Raw genomic sequence first — 18,183 nt, 5'->3', positions numbered from 1 at the left:
ATAGATTACTGGCTATGTGACAGTGGAAAAGTATCCAGAGAATGAGAATAATTGTAGGGCAGGAACTTAGAGTTTCAAGTTAACATTCATGATTTCTAAATTCTCTTCAATTAAAAGGACATCCATGTTTCTTTGGTCATCTGAATATTTACTAAACTTTGGATACATCTGAAATCAATGTAATATAAAACAGCAGCAACAATGTAACCCCCGGAAGTACTCTAAGTTAGCTAATGATTATTCAAACTAACTCTCACTGGTTAGATAGCCATCTTAATAATCCTCCCCATTTCTATAACTGAGGCTCAGGAAGGAAACCTCAGCAAACTTTTGATTGTTCTGTCCAATCTCTCCATCATTTGCACCTAGATCTGTCTTACTTAAATAGTCTCTCCAGAAGCATCAGGAAAGAGAGCGAGCTGTTTGTAACACTGCTAACACTGGGAAAAAAGGCCAAGCCTGGCATGTGGTTCCTGGGATGGCTACTGATTATCTGAGGTTGGAAGGGATTTCTTTCTACAGAATATACACAGTATTGTAATCTTAAAACACTTGCGGGATGAATTTGTGGTGAGGGATGGAGATATCATCACACTTGCTTATTGAAAATCAGGTAAAGAAGGATATGAAATTGAGAAAGTCTGTGGAATGATATTACTAATTGTGTGCCTTTTCTATGCCTCAAACTTGATTTTATATATATATATATATATATATATTTTTTTGGTGTGTTTTCTTAAAAACCCTTTGGACCAGGCCTCCATTTTGTTGCTGGTCTCCTTAGGACTAGTGTAAATAAACTGATGTAATAGTGTATGTGTAGGCAGCTGCATGTAATTGGACACCTGAGTAACATATTTTAAACAAATGCTCTTTGTCTCTTTTCTTTCCTTTTATAATAAAATGTCTAAAGAAAGGATGTTGATGTCATTAGCTCTAAGGGTCAATGATTCAGTCTCCAGACTGTATGGGTATCTTTCTTATCTAGGCTGCTATTACAGAAACACAACAAGTGGATGGCTTTACCAAAGATAAATTTTTTCTGTCACAGTTTAACAGGCCAGAAGTCCAATTCAGGGTGCCATCTCCAAGGGAAGGCTTCCTCTCTGTTGGCTCTGGGGAAGGTCTTTTTCATCAATCAACCACTGGTCTAGGAGCTTCTCAGCACAGGGACCCTTGGTCCAAAGGATGCAGCATTTGTGGGCAGTAAGTCCTCGTAGATAATTCAAAGGCAGGAAGCAGATATCTTCCTATGGAATTGTCTTTCCTCAGTAGGAGTGTATTTTACCTGAACAAGATAAGTTTTCTCTCTTAGGTCCTGTCAGTACATTTGCTCACTTACCCTCAGAAAACTAGTCACGTGGTTACTCCTAGTTTCAACTGAGTAGGAGAAAAATTAATATATGGCAGTTTTAAATAAAAAAACAATGTCTGCTCCCCTGAGAGTGAATCTACTTTTTCTTCCCAGCCCTATCTAAAGGCACTACGTTCATGGGGTTAACACTGGCATGAAAGAGGGTAGAGCTCATTCTTCTGGTGGAGTTACAAACGTCTGTGGAAGCTTTCCACTTGGTTATTCTCTCTTTCCGTTGCCAACTAGTACTCTAGAGAGTCTTTACATATGTGTTAAATATGACACATTAGTTAGAGGGTTGAATATTAGATGAGGAGGATAAATGGGGATTAAACAATAGGAGCAAGAATACTAGGAGTGTGGTCTCATGGAAGACAAAAATTATTTCATGAATGAAGAAGTAATTAAATGTTCTGGCATGGTTGAAAGTCAGAATGAAGTAAGTCAAAGTCTTTCCTTATCTATCCAGGAACCAACTGGATGATGGAGATCATCAGTCTCATCCACTCCAAGGGAGATCCCTGCTGAGTCCAATCTGATTTCAACTCCTATCATTCACCATGGTAGAAAAAATATACGGGTAAGAATGTGTAAAGAATCAGAAAGATCAACGAATGTGCTCTTCACACCTCCCAATTCGATTATTTCCCAAGTCATTCTTCAATTCGAAGGCTGAGGTGAGCTAATAATTGCAAAGACAGAATTGAGAACTTCTCTGTCTTGAATGCCTTCCTTTGTGTACAGAGTTAAAATGTGATTCATGAGAGTGAACATAAGAGAAAATCTTTTTCCAAACCACACTTTTATATACTAGGCTATCTCCTTGATGTTCCTTCCTAGATACTCATTCTTCATTGTTTTTTGTTGTTAGTTGCCATCATATTGGCTCTAACTCATGGCTACCTCCTTACATAACAGAACAAAACCTTGCCTTGTCCTGCACCATCTTCATGATTGTTAGTATGTTTGAGTCCACTGTCGCAGCTATCGTGTAGGAACTTCCAACTGAGGGGCACATCTTCCAGCACCATATGGGACAATATTCTGTTGTGATCCATAAAGTTTTCATTGGATAATTTTCTAAAGTAGTCAGGCCTTTCCTCCCATTCTTCATTAGTAAATTATATCTCTGCACCCCTGAAAAAGTACTTTATATTGAGTTCCTTGTGGTAGAAGCAATTGAATTATAAATTAGCACCTACAATTCAGAGGATTTGTCTATGTTGTGCTCACATATGACACACAGTTGTGCTTCTTTAATCATGATATCATCTACGTGCACTATGTCTTTCCCAGTCAACATCTCCACAGGACTCTGATGTGTAATTTCAGGTACTATAGAGGAAAGTTCTTATGTAGAGTCTTCAAGAGTCCCCTCAAGAGTCCCTGAGGATATAATGGTGAATTTCTTTTATGTTATTGATTTTTATTGTGGTAAATATATATATCACAAAACTTTTACCTTTTGAGCACTTGTCACACGTACAACTCACTGACATTGAGGTCACCCTGTTGTGCAACCAACCCCACATAATGAGTACTTGAGATAAAGTTTGTTAAATAAATGAATTGGAGAAGACCAAACTGCAGTTAAACATTTGTTGGGGACTGTTTTTTTCACCATTTGTCAAGATTTAGGATTAGGGGATTGGGTGCATTCATTTTCATTATTTATTTATTTAAACTTCAGGCTATTTACTCAATCAGCAGTCCCAGAGATGTTATTACTTCTGGTTTTTACTTCAACAAAGCACTGAAGTGTGTCCAGAATCCAGAGTTATTTGAACAATTGTTTTGAATGGTTTTTCTAGGGAAATGGTGAGCCTCACTCAGGATAGGGGATCTGGATGGAATGGTGGAGGTCTTTACCTCATATCACAACCAGAACATCTCCATGTTTGATTATCTCAGTGTTTAAACAGCCACATGGCCTTAGACACCTAGAGTTTGTTAAATTCTGTACCACCTCCCATGTAACAACAGGATCTCAATCTCCATGCTCTGCTCTTTTGAAAACTCTCTCAGAATAATTTTGAGTCAATAGAATACTAATGTTAGCTAAGATGCTAATGTGGGAAATTCAGGATATAACATCATAATCTGTCTGTATTCTTTCTTATACCTGCATATGAATCTAAATTTATTTCAAAGTAAAAGGTTTAGTTTTATATAAAAAAATGACTACTATATGGCGAGAGAAATCAGAAAAAAAAAATTGTCTCAGGCTTTGTATAACCTAAATGCTGGTAGCACGTTTCAATTTTGCCAATTCCTGCAACTTAAACTAAATATCTATCCTTTTTTCTGAGCTTCAATCTTTTAAACATTTTCAGCTGATAATTTTTTTTTAATAATTTTTATTGTGCTTTAAGTGAAAGACTACAAATCAAGTCAGTCTCTCACACAAAAACCCATATACACCTTGCTACACACTCCCAATTACTCTCCCCCTAATGAGACAGCCTGCTTTCTCCCTCCACTCTCTCTTTTTGTGTCCATTTCGCCAGCTTCTAACTCCCTCCACCCTCTCATCTCCCCTCCAGGCAGGAGACGCCAACACAGTCTCAAGTGTCCACCTGATCCAAGAAGCTCACTCCTCACCAGCATCCCTCTCCAACCCTTGTCCAGTCCTATCCATATCTGAAGAGTTGGCTTTGGGAATGGTTCCTGTCCTGGGGCAACAGAAGGTCTGGGGGCCATGACCACCGGGGTCCCTCTAGTCTCAGTCAGACCATTAAGTCTGGTCTTATGAGAATTTGGGGTCTGCATCCCACCGCTCTCCTGCTCCCTCAGGGGTTCTCTGTTGTGTTCCCTGTCAGGGCAGTCATCGGTTGTAGCCAGACACCATCTAGTTCTTCTGGTCTCAGAATGATGTAGTCTCTGGTTCATGTGGCCCTTTCTGTCTCTTGGGCTCATAATCGCCTTGTGTCCCTGGTGTTCTTCATCCTCCTTTGATCCAGGTAGGTTGAGACCAATTGATGCATCTTAGATGGCTGCTTGCTAGTGTTTAAGTCCCCAAATCCCAGTCTTCAAAGTGGGATGCAGAATGTTTTCTTAATAGATTTTATTATGCCAATTGACTTAGATGTCCCCTGAAACCATGGTTCCCAGACCCCTGCCCCTGCTACACTGGCCTTCAAAGCATTCAGTTTATTCAGGAAAATTCTTTTCAGCTGATAATTTTTAGTTTTTATTAAACAAAGTACAAAATACTATCAAAAGAACAAGTAATGGCATAATGACCCCTCTTCTAACACACCCATCAACTGCATCAGAATTTCAATTAATTGACCATCATTTCTTTCACACCCTCCAACTTATCCCATCCCACCCACTGTATTATATCTAAGGAAAATTCAAATGTGAATGTTGAAATAATCAGGAAAAGATAGTCTGCCACATTCAAATTAAGAGGAAGGTGGATTTAATTACACTGAGGTAATTACATTGAGGCACCATGCTTCACAAATCCTTTAGCAAGCAATCAAAAGATTTAAAACATACAACATTGTATAAACAGGCATACTCGTATATCGTTGGTGTGGATAAAAAATAGTACAAGTCCATCTAGGGTAATTCTGAAAACTCTAACAAAATTAGATTAGCACTTACAAGTTGATGCAGGAATTTGGAAAAACCAAACCAAACTTACAAGGAATACTGAAGGAAGTTCTTCAGTTAGAGAACCAATGATATCAGGGAACAACAGGAGTCTGGGACACAGGACAGCATCATCCAGATACCAGCCTACGTAAAGAACTCTCAATCAAAAAAACAAAGCTAAAAGGCTTAAAACAGGGAAGCAGAGACATCAATCTGTAAATGACAACAACATCAGAATAATAAAAGGGGGATTAAACGGGGTAGGTATAGAATTTTCAAATGGAGAGGAATTAAAGCAATATTAAGTAATGGAATGTTTCAAACTTAGTAAGATAAGGGTAAATTTCAAGGTAACCACAAAGAAAGCTAACATACCTACCCATCATAATAAAAAAGAAGAAAAACGTAGTCTCAGTAGACAAAAAAAATCTATAATAACAAAGAAAAGAAAATCCACAAACAAAAGGAACCAGCACAGCAGAGTAAGAGGAACAAAGAAAATGTCAGCATGACCAAAAAAAAAAAAAAAAAGCATAACAATATGACAGCAATAAACTCATACCTATTGATATCAATAAAAAAAAAAAAAAAAATTTTTTTTTTTATTGATAATTACACTAGATGCAAATGGCTTAGATGTGGCTGTAAAGAAATAGAAAGTGGCAGACTGGATAAAAAAGGACATGACCCATCAATACGCTGTCTAAGAGAGACACAACTTAGATATAAAGACAAATACATTAAAAATCAAAGGATGGAAAAAAATGTATCAAGCAAACAGTAACCAAAAATGGGCAGAAGTTGGAATACTAATCACAGACAAGTTGATAACACATTTCTAACTTTTACACTGGAAAAAAATAAAAGAGCAAAAATGCATAAAGGATGAATATGCAAGCTGTTCAATGAAAACTTATTTGTAATTGTAATAATAAAAACTAAGAAAAGAACTAAATGTCCACCAGCTATACATTGGAATATTATCTCCCTTAAAAAAAAAAAAAAAGAAAGAAACAATACTGTTGTACTACCGAAGAATGGTCTCTGAAATCCATTGCTAAGGGAAAAAATAAACATGTGCAAAAAAACCAGGCAGATTATACTGCCACTGAACTAACAGTAAGGGGACAAACACAGGATATTGTACAAGGAGAGAAGAGTTGAAACAGCAACAGTTGGGGAAGGTTGGTTAAGAATGGACGCTAATATTATCTGCAGGGTCAAGATCATGGATAGCATTACACATTAGATTAGAGATCTTGGGATTTAACCTAGATTCCAAATAAAAACATTATTTTTAAAGAGTACCTCAGGTTTGGCAACAGGGTTTCCATAAATGACATTTAGTTTCAAAGAGTTGTAATGACCAACATAAAACTACGTAACTCATGTTTTGGTTTTGTCAGCATACCTGATTTTCTGACATTTTATGGGACTCCATGGTATACATGTGGAGTAACTATGCATGTAATTACAATGATTTTTCATTCATCATAGAATGCCTCCAATTGGCCTGGTCTTGCCTGTTTCTGCCTCAAATGCTCTCCTGTCTGGGAGTTTTCACTGCGTTCAAATTTTGATTAGTTGACCTTTTATTAGCAGTTTATTGGAGTTAAGAATGACATAATTTTTATGAGCCTCAAGCTCCTTTATTGATCAAATGGGGTTTGAGTATGCATAAATTGAGGTAGTTCCTAGAACTGGTTAGTACTTAGAATTTGAGGTGTTTATCTCAAGGTAGAAAATAACTTCTGTTTTGATATTTGAAGTGCTGATTCCAAAGTCTGCTTACAGTTTATCATATCCATTTTATCAGTCAGTTTACTTCACTCTGTGATGTTTGGGCCATCCTCTTAACAACCAAAGCTCTTATTTAGTTAGACCACACTCTTAAAGAAAATTAAATACGTTTAAAAAGTAAAAAAAAAAAAAAAGATACCTCCAAAACAAAGGACGTTAAGAAAATGCCAGTTTTTTCTCAATTAATCTAAGAATTCAGTTCAATCTCTTATGGAAATATGTAGAACCATGAAATCAAAGGAAATATCCTAAATCTCTGTGCTTTTCTGTTTAAAAATTTTATTGTTCTTGTGCCAGCATAGATTACTATTATTTTATGTTCATTTGACCTGAAAAAAAAATCTGACATTTCACAAATGTGGGGACTTATGTATCATTGTCAAGATATATAAAGAGATCAACAATTTCTCTCTCAATTACAATAACAAAAGTTTTCAGGGAAGAAGTACTCATTGGCATGGGTCAGTTGTCTCTTTATGGATGTATGAATGATATCCAAGTGATAGGATCTCTTAGGACACGACACCTTCAGTCAGAGTTTCCTGAATAGGCTGACCATCTCAAGAAATTTCTCACAATATGTGACATGGGCATGTGGTAACAGTGTGGTATGGGCGAAGGCCAAAAAGAACATAGGTGTGCCCCCCAGTAAACAGTATCTTTGTTCTGGTGTAGGAGAAAGAAATGATAGACAAGGGAGAAGTAACAAAATCATTGACTCCCAAATCAATTGAGTTCACATTTAGTTGTTACATTTGCTAATTCATGCCCTTCAAATTTCCAAATCTCAGTTCTCTTCCATGTAGATGGGAAACAGTCCTTAAATATTTTATCTTACTTAGCACCCAGTGTTTTTCAAAAGGTTAGAGGTTGAGTTCACCCAGAGGCACAGCAGAGGAGAGTCCTTGTGATGTACTTTGAAAAATCACCCAAAAAACCCTATGGAGCACAGTTCTACTCTGACACGCATGAGGTCGCTATAAGTAGAAAAGGAAAACACAGCAACTGCATTTGGAATCCCTAGATGGTGCAAATGATCGCTGTGCTTGGCTGCTAACCAAAATGTTGGAGGTTTGAGTCCACCCAGAAGGCTTCAGAAGAAAAGCATTGCAATTTACTCCTGGAAAAAAAAAATCATTCATTGAAAACCATATGACATGCCACAACATGGATCATCCTTGAAAACATCATGTTGAGCAGAAATGTCTGTTGCAAAAAGATAAATTCTATATGATCTCCTTTATATGGAATAAGCAAATATATAGAAACCAAGAATTTGTGGCAGTTGCTAAAAGGGTGGGAGGGAGGGGAAAATGAAGTTTTTGCTCAGGGTGCATTGAGATTATGTTAATGATGATGAAATAATTTGGAAAAGGATAGTGAGAATGACTGAGAACTTGAACAATGTGTCACTGAATTATACACGTAGAAATTGTTGTATTGGCAAATATTTGGATGTGTATATTTTCAATGCAATAAAAAAAAAAGAAAACCCTATCAAAGACACTTCTACCTTATCACACATGGGTTTTCCCCAATACACGGCGAACTCAGTGGAAACTTTTTCTTTTTTCTTTTTTAATTCTTCATGGAAATAAGGTAAAAAGAGGAGAACGTCCACAATTCATGTACTTATTCCCCAAACATTTAGACATACACAAAATGAGCCAGATTACACAAGCAAGTGAGTGCACAAGAGTGAACCACACAATCACCTTTTCTTCCCCCATTCACTTGCAGTGCCATATGGATCTTGGTTTGACCATACTCTCGGCTGGATGTCAATGAGAGGAAAAGAGAATTTCCTGATAATTTCATATGAGGAGCTGCATCAGGTATCCATTCTTCCAAAAAAATTTACTCTCTCTCATCCCATATCACAGTAATATAAATTCTGACACCATATGTCCCTGGGCCTTGGCATTCTCTGCTTCTCTAGGGTTTGATAATTTGTTGCAAGGTCCATTGGCTTCTTGCCAGTAACTGGCCCAGCTCATAGCCAGTGCATCAGCTCACCAACTTATCTCAGCTGCTGCTCCGCTAGCAACCCCCCCTTGGTCAGTCTCTGCCCGTAGGGTTATTCTACCAGCAGCTCTCCACTGTAGTCCTCGCCACTGCTAACTGGCTCAGGTCACAGCCAACCTAGTGACTTGCTCAGCTGTCTTAGCTGCTCCCTGCTCTCAGGTCTCTACCTTGTCAAGCCTCCCTGCTGCTGACTCTCTGCCATTGACTTTGCCTCTACTAACTGACCCAGCTGAAAGCCAGTGTACCACTACAGGGTCACTCAGTCCTATGTGCTGTTTCTCTGCCAGTCCACTCTTAGGCAGCATCTCTCTCTCAACCAGGAGTTTTGACAAAACTCTGTGTTTCAGCCATTTATATATCCCAATCCTCATCCATTACAAGGTGGGGGCTCCCTCACCACACCAGAGTTCAACCAGTCTTTAATTAGCTATGAGATCTTCACTTACCACACAAAAGAATCAAACCATCAAGTTGTTTATAGCTTACTCAGGAAATGTCAATCAACTTGGAAAATCCCCTGGGCAAAAGTAACAAATCCTCTGTGGTAGAAAAAAACCTATTAACCCCCTTTGCCCAAGTTGCTTCTCTAAGAACTAGGGCAAAGAGGGATCCTAGGGCTCCTCAAGGCTAAGGGGGAACATCTCGTAAGCTGTTTCTTCCAAAGAACCAAGACAAAAGACGACATAAAGGAACTCATTGTACCACACACAGGATTTAAACAGTCTACTTGGCCTTAAAGATCTTTCTCTTGTAAACGCCCTCCTCTCTCTAATTCTCACATGGCATGTGTGCTAATGCTTCTGATAATATGTAAGCACGTTGTGTAAAACTTGATGTGCTGTTCAAATGAAAGTTATGAAAAACTGTTATTATATGTTACAGCCATGACTTAAAGACAAGTATCACATCAAGAATTGAGTTCCATCTACATGGGGTGCGTTTCTTATCTTTAATAACCTTGTGTGTATAAAGTACATCTGGAAATTGTCCTTGAAACTTTGAGACCATTCTCTTATTTATACAGTTCTATGAACTTAGCTACAGAGGAGTTCAATATTGATCTTGTTATCATTACTATATGGTCATCTTTTTTCTTCCTCTCCCTTACTTCCAACTAACCTTTATTTTCTTTTCTGTCCAATGTACTCTTACTTAGTGTTCAACACCTTTCAGAGGAGCATAAACAATTCATCCTCTTTCTGCTTTATTTCATTTTTTCTCCACTTCATCATTCTCATGCCCTTCCTAGGCTTGTTCTGCTTTTTCCCTGTTGTATTTTTCTTCACGTCCTCTCCTTTATTTTTCTTATTCTAGGACATAAGGACCAGTGTAGAGAGGATCAGCCAGTTCTTGGGCAAGAAGCTGAGCTCAGATGAACTCAATTCGGTCCTCAAGAACATATCCTTCGAGGTCATGAAAGATAATAAAATGAACGATTTGTCCCCAGCACCAGATGAGGTAATGGATTGCAGCAAAGGGAAATTATTGAGAAAAGGTAAGACAGAGTTTTCTGATTTCAGAACCTGAAGGAAATAGCCAGACAAATAATCTGCTTTTATTGATACTCTCAAAACATGGCAGGAAGGAAGTATTTGAATCTTCAGATACAGACATATGGGTGGTTACACTGCTAGGAAATCATGGAAGTTATCTTCAGATTGATTCCATTGTATCAATACAACTGAGTCAAGGTTATCAGCTTAGAAACAAAATGGGGAGAAGTTATTGAAGTTAAAGCAAGATGAATGGATATGTTCATTATGGCATCATGACTGGTGTCAGTGGTCATAATTTTAAAGGAAGACCAGTGAGCAGGTTTGTCTGTATACTGTCCTGTCATGTTTCAAGTTGGGTTTATCTTGAATTAGTATAATATGAAATAAATTCTACACAATGAGGAGGGACAAGAGAGCTGAAAGTGCAAGACAGTAATTACAATAATCAATTTTGAGTTTGTTCTGGTTAATGAAGTAATTTCATGAGGAGAGAGCAGGATAGTGAAAAGGAGATGGAACCAATAGATTAGGGGTCTCAGTAGAGTTGAAGTATTGGAAAAACTGAGGTGCTCATGCGAATGATCAGGAAGTAGGGAAGCTGATATTCTGAAAATGGGATATTTGAAAGTCAGATAATGGAGGAAGAATGAATAATGAGAATATACAGCATGTAACTTTGGACTGCATGGAGTATAAGATCATTGGAAAAGAAACAATCAAGGAACAGAGACCAGAGTATTAGAAGAATAGTAATCTAGAATTAAAATCACAAAGAATTTTTATTATACTTGTTATCAAGAGTGTTCCAGTGAACTATGAGCTAAAATCTTCCTTGAATTAGGGGTTTGACCTGAGCCATGGTAGAAAGTTACAATAATGAAATAGCCTGGTAGTTGGGTGCTATGAGATTCAAAGGTGGAGAGTAAAAAGGAAAGAGGAAGGCTGGTCTGGAGGCAACAGTGAGGAGAAAGAGTACCATTTGTACCTGTATGAGCAAACCAGTGTCAAGTGTGACATGAAGAAAAACAACCAGTCTTGAAAAGATTTTGAAGTATTAAATGAGGAATAGTTGTGAAATCCTTCAGAAAAAAAAAAAAAGTGTGAGAAATAAAAAATCGAACATAAAAGAACAACTAAATGTCATTTATTTATTATTATTGGTGGCGTTGCCTCTCATATCTATTCAGTCCTCACAGTATTGTGAGGCAGGTAGTAGATGTTAGTAGGCTGTGGTATTGGAGAAGTTCAAATGAGGTTTTAACGTACTAGTTGCTAATCTGACCTGGTCTTACTTTTGGTATTTGACAGGCATCGTTGGGGATTGGAAAAATCATTTCACAGTGAAGTCTTCAATAAAATATACCAAGAGAAGATGGGGGAACTTCCTCAAGGGCTTTTCCCATGGGAATAATAGCCTAATATTTTCAATCTGGCACGGACACTGACTTCCTTTATACACGTCTGTGTGGGATTGCTTTTATGAGGCATAATTTGTATAATTGTATCCTGGAGACTTTAATCCTACAAAGCAATTACACATTCAATAGTTGAAAACATCCTAGTTCCTTATCGGCTTTATGAACAAGCCTAAAAATGTTATGTAATATTTTAATCATGCATAATAAAGTAATACTTAAAACCCATGTATTTCTTTTACCAGATTAAAAAGAATAAAAGTTAATACTTTACCATTTTGTAGAAAATCTCTATGAAATGAATTAGCTCCACAGACAACACTTGTTCTGTAAACATCACCAATTTCATTTCCTTCAGAGTTTCACCATAATTAACGGCCACGCACTATTTAATGTGTATATTTCTTTAATAAAAGCTCTTGCTGCTTACCCAGATCACCAAAACTATGCCTGCACTCCAATTGCTGTGAATGAGAGCTGCTAATAGCTTACAGCTTCCTTCTGCACTGCAAAATGGCACTCAGCCAAATAAGAGACACCTTTCCAGAAAGATAAAAAAAAAAAAAACAAACCCACGTCTTCCCACTAATTACTGATCTACATTGCCAAGGAACCTATTTAGAGGCATTTTTAGAAACATTCGTCTCCTGCAGTCACAGCACAGACAGACCTAAATTCCAGGTTCATCACTGTATTGAAATAGGGAAAGTAACACAAACAAAGCTCAATTTCCCATCTAGTCAGTGTTCCTATGCCAAATTCTGGTCCCTGATGAGGAAAGAGCTGTCCCTAGGACTAAGGAGCGTTTTTTTGTAGATGTGGTTGTAATTACTTAGGAGTCAAATTCCTCTGGCTCCCTTGGTCTTTAGAATTTCTAGTGTTTCCCTCCGCGTTCTTAAAAGAAAAGGACCACTGGTTTGAAGACTAAGCAGAGGAACCATTTGAGGAGTGTGCATCACAATTCAATGCCCAACCTTCTCAGGAAGACCTCTAGCTCTCTTCCTGGCTACCAAACCCATAAAGTTCAGCATAACCAGACTGGTGAAGTGCTGCACTTGGGAACAAAAGAAAGGGATTCCACTCCAAAGAAACTCCGTCTTCCTTCTTTTAATTCCATCTTTTATACCTTTCCATACATTTAAAATGCTAATTTTGAACATGAAGTCCTTCAACTCTAAATTCTGATACCTTTGCTGAAATGATGGTGATGTTTACTGGATCTTACTCCTGGTGACTGATTTCCTTATGCACCTGTTGATTTTGTTTGTTTTTGTAGTTTCTTTTGACACCTGTTCATAGTAGTTAAAAGTTATTAAATATGAAGCCTGGAAGGGTGTTTTCCTTGAGTTGGTTAACTAGCTTGCATTATAAAAAAAGCACTCAAGTAAATATAAAACACAATTTTAAATATTTTAAAACAATGCAGCAAATGTCAGCTGCCTCACACAAATGAAACCTTTTTGAGTAGAGCCTAGACTAATACATGAACAATTAATTATTTCCTTACTATCTTGCTTTGTGGGTGATAATTTACTTATTTATAATTTCATAGAGTTTTTAATAATGTGGCATAACTGGCCATTATAAGATACGGACCTATCAGGATTCCTCTCACAAAAATCTACCTTGGCAAAAATGAAATATAAGGTCATTGATGAAACAACGACAACAGCAATGGATGAACTTCCCAGGAAGATTGCATACCATAGTCTCCTGTTTAAAAAGCTTGGTTACAGTCTGGTCGGGGGGTGGGGAGGGTAGTAGCCAAAATCAAACATAATTTCCACCACTTACTCACGTACTCTAAATTCTTATGACAAACATAAAATGAACCAGTATTGCACACACAGTTGAGCACACAAAGGTGAAACCAAGAGCCACCGTTTCTCCCTACTTGAAATTTTTTTTAATGCAGTCATCCCTATAAAAGTAGAAAAACTTACTACTACATAAACTACATGAAAACAAAGATACTAAATGTGCAAAATTTATCACTTCCTGGTGGCCCAGTGGTTAAGAGCTTGGCTGCTAACCAAAGGTCGGCAGTACAAATCTTCCAGCCACTCCTTGGGAACACTATGGGGCAGTTCTACTCTATCCTATCGGGTTGCTACCAGCTGGAATACACTTAACTGCAACGAATTTGGTTATTTTTCCATTTAATCATTTTAATCTCAATCATTCTCATGTGGATTTTTGTGCCTATTGTATCTGTATGGTAGAAATGAATATAATGGCATGGTTATGCACATCTCTTTCCAGCTCCCTACTCTGTGATGTCATATTGGTAGATCGAAATCTACTGTGATGGGAGAACTCAACTGGGCACTCTGTTTTAGGATGCTCAGGACACTCTGCCTTCCAATGGCCTCTCTTTATAATACCCACATTGGTCTGGCTCCATACTCACCAGCTGATAAGGAAATTTTCGTGGAAGTCGTGGTCTCCGGGATCCTCTAGGGTTACCTCAGGGTGGGCCCTGAAGTGCTACTGCCAAAGATCAGGCCCTTTTCTTCATTTTATCCTCTGCTGTCAGTTCTCTGTTGTTAAAGACTTTAAAGGCTTCCTCAACCAGCCGTGAGAGTGGAGTCTGGAGTCCTGCCTCTATCTTTTGCAGCTTTCTTCTAATATCTGCTGCAGACTGGGTAATAAAATGCATAGCTAGTTAAGTCTTTCTTTCTGGGCTCTCAGGGTCAGTGTTAGTATATTTCCTAAAAGCCTCAGTCAGCCTGGTGAGGAAGACCGCTGGTTTCTCCCTTGCTGTCTGGGTAATTTCTTTCACTCTATCATAGTTAACAGGCTTGGCTACAGAGTTCTGAATCCCGTCTATGACACAAGAAGCTAAATGTTTGCCTGACGTCTGGCTCTTTCTTTACCATCCGCATTGTAATCTCAATTAGGTTCTGCATCAGGGACTGCTTTCCCTCCCCGTCTGAAAATAACATGCGTTGGTTATGTGGGGTTAGCATCATCTGCCTGTTCTCCAGCCTTAGCCAGGATCTTAGTTTTCTCATCCATACTACAACAGTGAGTTAAAATGACCACCACATCTCCCCACGTCAAATTAAAATTCAAGCTGAGTTTCATGGAAAAAAAAAAAAATTTTTTTTTTTTTTTTTTTTTTTGAGTTTCATGAACTCATCCTTAAGTCTCTCAGGGTCTTCTGACACACCCCCTAACTTTTCTTTGCACTGGCTTAAGTCTGACTGAGACTGAAAATGGCACATGAACTCTGGTTGTGCCTCTAGTTCCATAGTGATTGATAAATTTCATAAAGATTTCTCTAATTTAACTATGCCATAAATAGGAATTCAAGTTACCAATCATTCCCTGAGTGTTGGACTGATGGGCTTTCTTCTGACTCTCATTTTACAGTGGGTAACAAAATTAACATTATCTTTTTAATATTTACTATGAATATCTAAAGATAATCCTGAAGTTCCCAAAGTATACTGTCCACACATTCCCTAGGAATCTAAATAAGAGATTGCCCATGTAAATTCACGGTCAGTTGGAAAGGGATCATCTAAACAGGTATAGTTGGATCTACCACACAAAAACATATATCTATAAAGGGCACTCAAAATTTGTCTAGAGAAAACAGAAGGTATAGAAAAATTTACATATGACAAACAAGTTTCTATTAAAAAGAATACATGATTAGCTAGATAATACAGGATGGACTTCTCCTGTTGGAGGTCTCCAGTCAATCTGTCTAAAAGATACTAAGTGTTCTTCCCAAGGGAAGGTGCCCCTCTTTGGTTTACCTATTACCAGTCATGGATCACTGTCTCAAAAGCAGAAGTGGAATCTAATACAAATTGGAGTCTGAGCCATGAGGTCAATCTCTTTTGAGAACCTGATTTAAGATACATAATTTTCTGCATAGCAAGCGGGTGAGAGTTTGATTACAAACATCACACAGGTGTTTTATACAACATTGTCTTGAAGACTGATTAAAGCGATTACTGATTTACCCTAAACATAACTCTCAGTCCAATCTTTGGAGGCAGTTTCTCAAAACAAACTGAATTCTTCAAAAAAAAAAAAAAGCACAATGCCCAGAGCAAAAATGGTCTTGCTAGTTTCTCTGGACAATTGTTTGACTCCAAGTGGCTTCAGGAATCAGTTTTTTCCAAAGCTTGAGGTTCAAAAGGACTCCCAAAGTCAATGGCCTTTGTGGGTTGCCCCAACTTCTATGAAAGGCAAAAATCTGGATTTCAGGAGAATTATAACTCTTTTATGGTTCCTTCTTTTGGATCATGATCTTGTTACAGAAACTTTTGATCAAAAATGTTCAATAAATGGTAATTGGGCACTATCTGGTTTTTAAGATCTCAGTCACCATACAGCAAATCAGGAGGTAAAATAGAAACACTAACAAATAATATTAGGCCAATTCTCTGAAGTAACCAATGAAACCATGACTCTAAGGTCTTTGAACCAAGGAAACAAATCTCATGAAGCGTTTGTTTATGCATAAACAGCATCAGTAACTGCTTTTCATGTGCCTCAGTAGCAACTACACTCTCTAAGACTGTGTATTAACATAAACACAACAACATTTATCTTTTAAGGCACAAAATATTCCTTGAGAGAACTATAGGAAATCTAATGTTATTCTAATTTGTAAACTCATAGTTCAAATTTTAGACACTTTTCTGGTTATGATATTTATAACTTTGTTAAGCTTACCAACAGGAACTTCTAATTCGAGAGTTAAAATAACTAAACCCATGAGTTAGATAATTTAGAAGGAAAATGGTTTCTCATCTTCAGAAAGTAGGACCTTCGAGCATTTCTTATTTCCAGAAAGAAAGACTTAAAAACATCAGCAGTATTTTTACATAAAACCCATAGTATCATTTCATTTACTCAGTCTTATGTAGTTAATTTCTGTTCCAAATGATTCTGGATCAACCGCAGTCTGGGAACCCATCAGCATCTGCGTAAGTGTTCTGGAAATCTTGATTGAGTTTAGTCACAGTCCCTTTCATAAGTCCAATATAGTCCATCTTTTTTGTTGAGATATTATGGTCAAATGTTTTCAGAAAATCAGCGAAAGAAAAACTTGTCTGTAGATGACAAAACTTAATATGGCCATGAAATAATTTATAAACATAATTCTTAATAGTGAAAGGCCTGATAGAAATTAATTACAAGCATAAATGTAAAAGCCAAATAAAATCAGTTAAAAAAAACTTTAGATAAAAATATTTCTAATAATAACTATTAACTGTGTTTTTAAAGAGCTTCAGATATAACACATAATAATCTTGAGACATAATACCATATAGTCAGGATATATTGAGTATATTAAGATTATCAAGTCTCTAAGTACCTGAATAGTAATAAAAATAACTTCGTAGGTAAATGATGTGAATTCTTCAATTAATCCATTGGCTTTGATGTTGTTAGATCCAAAAAAATAAAGTTTCAATCAAGTTAGCAGTAAAATAATAATAACCCAACCCAGTGCTGTTGAGTCGATTCCAACTCATAGCAACCCTATAAGACAGAGTAGAACTGCCCCATAGAGTTTCCAAGGAGCGCCTGGCAGATTTGAACTGCTGACCATTTGGTCAGCAGCTGTAGCACTTAACCACTACGCCACCAGGGTTTTCAAAATAATAATAAAACTATGATATGATATTATGCATTTGCTGCCTAATATTGAGCAAAAACAGAAGAGGAAATACTAATATACAAATTTTAACCCAAAGAGAATTAGGCACTTCTCTTGATTTTAACAACTTGTTCCACATAATTTGTAACATATTAAACAAAACTTTTTAGCACTCTTTCTTTATTTAAAAAAAAGTTTTGTGGCTTTTGAACTTGCCAGAAGTTTATTATAAGTTACCAAGAAACAGTACTTTAGTTATTTAACCAAAGATCTTAAAATAAAAACCTTAGCTTTTTCTTTTTCCCTGTAACCATGTGGCTTGGTTTCCAACTCAGGAATCTTATTCTAAGAAAAGAACCATTAAACTTTAGTCAGACAGACATTTTTGAAAGGCAAAAGAGAACTAATTTCTTTCCCTTTTACTGTTCTAGAACTGTTACTTTTACCTTAAGACAAATTATCTTTTTTCTATAACCCATCTAGAGCAAAAAATGACTGATTGCTCAGTGACAGCCCAATCGATGAATTCTCAGAAGTCTCTATAAGTGTGTTCTAATTTAACCTGAATTTGTTTTCACCAATTAATTTCTATGTATCACACAGAAATTACACATAAGACACAGACACGACTGAAATAATCTTGCAGTCTCAACCTCCTAAACAGTCCCAGTCACACATAAGATTCACACATAAGATGAACAGACAGAGTGCCTGGGCCAGACAAGCCAGAAAGGGAAAGGCGGAATGAGGATGATCTTAGTGAGGTCTAACACATTACTAGGAACATCTGAATCTCCACTGCGATTTTCCAGATACCACTTATCCCCAATCCCTGACGGAGGGACTTTGATCTCTCAATCTAGA

At 37.2% G+C, this 18,183-nt stretch overlaps 1 pseudogene; it reads left to right on the top strand.

Moving 5' to 3' along the window:
- The first annotated feature begins 41 nt into the window (after positions 1-41).
- LOC126086178 (sulfotransferase 2A1-like) lies at positions 42-11,689 on the top strand (annotated as a pseudogene).
- Positions 11,690-18,183: the final 6,494 nt, after the last annotated feature.

This window comes from Elephas maximus, chromosome 11 (assembly GCF_024166365.1).
Source record: "Elephas maximus indicus isolate mEleMax1 chromosome 11, mEleMax1 primary haplotype, whole genome shotgun sequence".
Lineage (NCBI taxonomy): Eukaryota > Metazoa > Chordata > Mammalia > Proboscidea > Elephantidae > Elephas > Elephas maximus.
This window is presented reverse-complemented; position numbering and strand designations above follow the sequence as displayed.